We start from the raw sequence: 5,218 nt of genomic DNA, 5'->3' as shown, positions 1-5,218 counted from the left end.
ATTTTGAACTAATTGTAAAGTTACATGTTACTGTGATATAATACAGAGATATTACATTCTCTTTACCCATTGTGCTTACAGTAAATATCATAATCAGGATCTTGACATTGATACAGTCAAGATTTAGAACATTTCCATCACCACAAATTTCCCTCTTTTTTTTCATCATAATAAGTGTATTCTTTAATTCCCATCACCTATTTCACCCATCACCCCCCACCCTGGTAACCATTAATTTGTTCTCTATAGTTAAGAGTCTGATTCTTGGTTTGTCTCCCTCTCTTTCTCTCCCTTTTTTCTTTGCTTGTTTGTTTTGTTTCTTAAATTCCACATATGAATGAAATCACATGAATACCGCATTTTCCTTATGTGGTAAGGAATCTTACCGCATCTATCAATGGACATCTAGGTTGCTTCCATATCTTGGCTATTGTAACTAATGCTGCCATAAAGATGCTCAACATCACTAATCATCAGGAAAGTATAAACTGGGACCTCTGGGTGGCTCAGCGGTTAAACATCTGCCTTCAGCTCAGTGCCTGATCCTGGAGTCCCTGGATTGAGTCCCAGATCAGGCTCCCTGCATGGAGCCTGCTTCTCCCTCTGCCTGTGTCTGCCCCTCTCTCTCTGTGTCTCTCATAAATAAATGAATAAAATCTTTAAAAAAAAAAAGGAAAGTATAAACCAAACCACCATGGGGTGACCCACCATTTTGATGTAATATTTTTGTAGCCACAATTTTTTATAGTCATTATAATTTTTAAATGTTCACAGCATTTACCCCAAACTATTAGCTAAATACTTCTTTGGTTAAAGAAGAACCAATGATTTTCAGATTTTTTTCTAATATTACCATTGTTAAAGTGATTGAACATGGAGCCCATTAGACTGTGGTGGCTCTAATGTCTTGATAGCCTGTGTAAGTGAAACTAAACCTAAACCAGAGTCAAGTCCTATAAATGCCTCAAAGTGAAGAAATCAAAACTTAAGAACAACTGTAATCACAATATGACGGTCCAAGTGGTTTTTCCCAAATAAGGCTACTCTAAGTTATAGCCAATCAAATCATTTCCTTGCTTTGCTTTTGCTTGTTCTATAAAAGCTTTTTCCATTCCCGTGGAGCGTTCCTAACCATCCTTGGTTTGACATTGCCCGATCAAATTTCTCTTGGGTCACATAGACTTTTCAAAATCTTAATGTACCTCAGTTTCTTTGAACGTCATTCATTGATATATTCTCAATTTATAGGTTTTTTTCATGAATGTGAATAATAAGATAAACTCATTCCTGGTTGAAATATTTTATGCCTCAGAGAATTATTTATGTATATGTGCTTTATTTATTATATATGCCTACAAGTACATAGGTATTATATGTTCTAAAATATATATGCCTCTAAGAATTATAAATACGTCTATTTCAAATCAGACCATTCTACGGTCTGTCAAACATTCAAGAGATCATTTTTATTTTCTTTATATACATAATTATTTCAATAGAAGACAATTCATATTTCATTTATCTGAGCTTACTATTATTTCTTCTTTGCGTTTGCTTTTCTTTTTGCTTAAGTACATCATGTCATAATTCTTTCTCTCTTTTTTTTAGATAGGTTGCACACCCAATGTGGGGCTTGAATTCTCAACCCTGAGATCAAGAGTCAGATGCTCTAAACTCCTCTAGCCAGCACCCCTCATAATTATTTCAATGACAGTATTACAGTGAGAAAACTCTTGTAAATTGAAAGGGTTCGTTTAAGGATAAAAAAGCAGAAGTGCTACTTTATAACACAGGCACGTTTATGGAGCAGATTACTAGTAGAGATAGTATAACCATCAAAATTCCACATAAATTTAAGAAGAACTCAAGGAAATTAATTAATAAGAGATCTCAGGGGGCACGTGGCTGGCTCAGTCAGTGGAGCACATGACTCTTGATCTCAGGGTTGTGAGCTTACAACCACTTACAGGAACTCATCTGAATTAATTTACTTTTTCTTTTTGAGAAAATGCTTAACCTTAACAGCACACACACAAAAATCACCAGAGGTTTGACACATTTTCTTACGAACCTATTTGTTTTTTAATTTTAATTCCAGTATTTTTTAAAAAGATTTTATTTATTTATTCATGAGAGACACACAGAGAGAGGCAGAGACACAGGCAGAGGGAGAAGCAGGCTCCAGGCAGGGATCCTGATGTGGGACCAGATCCCCGGTCTCCAGGATCATGCCCTGAGCCAAAGGCAGGCGCTAAACTGCTGAGCCACCCAGGCGTCCCTTAATTCCAGTATAGTTAACATAGAGTGTTGACAACCTGCTTTGAGCAAATAATTTTTTTAACGAATTTTTTTATTTGACTGAGACAGAGAGAGTACACACGATAGAGCACAAGCAGGAAGAGCAGCAGGCAGAGGGAGAAGCAGGCTCCCTGCTGAGCAAGGAGCCTAACATGAGATGGATCCCAGACCTGGGATCATGACCTGAGCTGAAGGCAGATGCTTAACAGATTGAGCTACTCAGGTGCCTGATATGATATATTCTAAACAGTGAAGTCATCTGGACACTTTGGTGACCCTAAGCATAAAAAAGAACATAGGTAAAAGCTCTATCAGTGGTGGAGTGCTTCTACTCAAATTTATGCACAAGAAACAAAAAAATTTTTTTAAGAAACAATTTTTTAAAAAGATTTTATTTATTTATTCATGAGAGACACACAGAGAGAAGCAGAGACACAGGCAGAGGCAGAAGCAGGCTCCATGCAGGGAGCCCCACGTGGGACTCGATCCAGGGTCTCCAGGATTCCGCCTTAGGCCGAAGATGGCGCTAAACCACTGAGGCACCTGGGCTGCCCTGTACAAGAAACATTAAATTAAGTCAACACACAGACAAAAAATTAAGTCAACACATATTTAGCATAAAAGAGGACTTCTTATTCTGTTTTATGGACTCTCCCTAAGGTGCAGAAATTTAAGTCTTTCTATGATGTGTATCCTTTAGAAGATCTTTTACATTAGTTAGAAAACAAATATTTACTGAGGCCTCACAGTTGCAGAGTCAAATGAACATATTGAAATACATAATAAAGGGCAGCCCTGGTGGCATAGCGTTTTAATGCAGCAGCCTGGGGTGTGATCCTGGAGACCCGGGATCGAGTCCCATGTCAGGCTTCCTGTATGGAGCCTGCTTCTCCCTCTGCCTGTGTCTCTCTCTATGAATAAATAATATCTTAAAAAAAAAAAAAGAAAACAAATATTTACTGAGGCCTCACAGTTGCAGAGTCAAACGAACATATTGAAATACATAATAAAGGGCAGCCTGGGGGGCTCAGCGGTTTAGAACTGCCTTCAGCCCAGGGCTTGTGTCCTAGAGACCCGGGATGGAGCCACTTGGGGTTCCCTGCAGGGAGCCTGCTTCTCCCTCTGCCTGTGTCTCTGCCTCTCATGAATAAATAATTAAAAACTTAAAAAAAAAATACACAATAAAGAGTAGGTTAAGAAAATAGAATAGATTTTTGCTTTGACTGTAAAAGAATGGACAAATAGAAGTAGGATAAAGAAAGAAAATATCTAGGGGCACCTGGGTGGTTAAGTCAGTTGAGTGTCTCTTTGGCTCAGATCGTGATCCCAGGGTCCTGAGATTGAGTCCCACATCGAGTCCTACATCAGGCTCCTTGCTCAGTGGGGAGTCTACTTCTCCCTCTGCCCCCCCCATGCTTGCTTTCTCTCAAATAAATAAATAAAATCTTTTTTAAAAATCTAATGAGTATATAGATAAAAAATAGGATAAAGAAAATAGATCATTAACAATAATTGCTCAGAATGTGACTTAGAATTAGGAGCTGTGCTAGGAGCTTGCTGAAAAGCAACACTGGCTTTTCCCATTCACGGGGCCTGTGGGTCAGACTATGGGCCTCCTTGTGCTGTGGCAGCTCCAGAGCAGGTGGGGCTGTGGTGGCCGGAGTCCTGGCAGGGCAGGCGGTTAGAAAGTTTCTTCCCCTCTTTGACCTGAGTTTTAGTCAAAGGAGTGCAGCTGAAACAGTAACCAAAGGAGGTATTATGCTTCCAGAAAAATCTCAAAGAAAAGTGTTATAAGCAACAGTAGTAGCTGTTGGATTGGGTTCTAAAGGAAAGGGTGGAGAGATTGAACCAGTTAGTGTGAAAGTTGGAAATAAAGTTCTTCTCCCAGAATATGGAGGCACCAAAGTAGTTCTAGATGACAAGGATTATTTCTTATTTAGAGATGGTGACATTCTCGGAAAGTATGTGGACTGAAATCACTATTAAAATGGCATGAAGCAAGCTGCCCATTCCAGTGAAGTTGTGAAATCTTGCATCATGTAAATAATTTTCATGTCTCTCTTTTATAATAAACTAATGGCATCCAAACTGAAAAAAAAAAAAAAAAAAAAAAAGGCAACACTGAAAAATAGCACCTTTGTCTTTCCCAGCCCTGCCCTCAGATTTTTTCTCAAAGACCCAAAAGCTCTCTCCAGACATGGGACCCTCTATTAGTTCCCAACTGCTGCTATGACAAACTGGCTTAAAGCAACAGAAATATTGGAGCTCCCGGCTGACTCCATCAGAGGAGCCTGCCATTCGTGACCCAGGGCTGTGACTTCAAGCCCCACATTGGGCATCGATTAGATTACTTTAAAACAAACAAACAAACAAACAAACAAACAAACAAACAGAAATGTATTCCTTCACAGGTCTGGAGGCTAGAAGTCAGAGATCAAGGCATTGGTAGGGCCATGTGCAGGTGCTAAGGAAGAATCGTTCCTCATTTTTTCCTAGCTTCCGGTGGCTGCCCACACCCTTGACATTCCTTCCTTGTAGATGCACTCCTTCAATCTCTGTCTCCAGGGTCCTGGGGTCTTCTCCCCTCTGTCTCTGTGTCTTTTGTATCTTTGTATCCAAAGATTTCTCTTTTCTTGGAAGGACACCAGTCATTGGACTAGGACTCACCCTAATCCCGAATGACTCCAGTTTAACTTGATGACATCTCCAAAGACTGCAAGTAAGGTCACATTCATAGGTATAGGGTGAAGGGTGGGTGTGTTAAGACTTCAAAATATCTTTTTAGGGGACACAACCTACCCTAAAGCCCTCTCCTGGGCTGTTCTGTTAGGCCACACCCTATGCACTAAGAACTCCTAGTGATCTAAAGTAGACTCTAGGCTACATGGGATGCTGGAATAAGTAGTATACCTTGTATTTA

The 5,218-nt window shown here is 39.7% G+C and overlaps 1 pseudogene; it reads left to right on the top strand.

The window, feature by feature from the left end:
* The first annotated feature begins 694 nt into the window (after positions 1–694).
* LOC112925354 (10 kDa heat shock protein, mitochondrial pseudogene) lies at positions 695–4,272 on the top strand (annotated as a pseudogene).
* Positions 4,273–5,218: the final 946 nt, after the last annotated feature.

This window comes from Vulpes vulpes, chromosome 5, assembly GCF_048418805.1.
Source record: "Vulpes vulpes isolate BD-2025 chromosome 5, VulVul3, whole genome shotgun sequence".
Taxonomy (NCBI): domain Eukaryota; kingdom Metazoa; phylum Chordata; class Mammalia; order Carnivora; family Canidae; genus Vulpes; species Vulpes vulpes.
The sequence above is the reverse complement of the archived record's forward strand: the minus strand, read 5'-3'. Positions and strand labels throughout refer to the sequence as shown.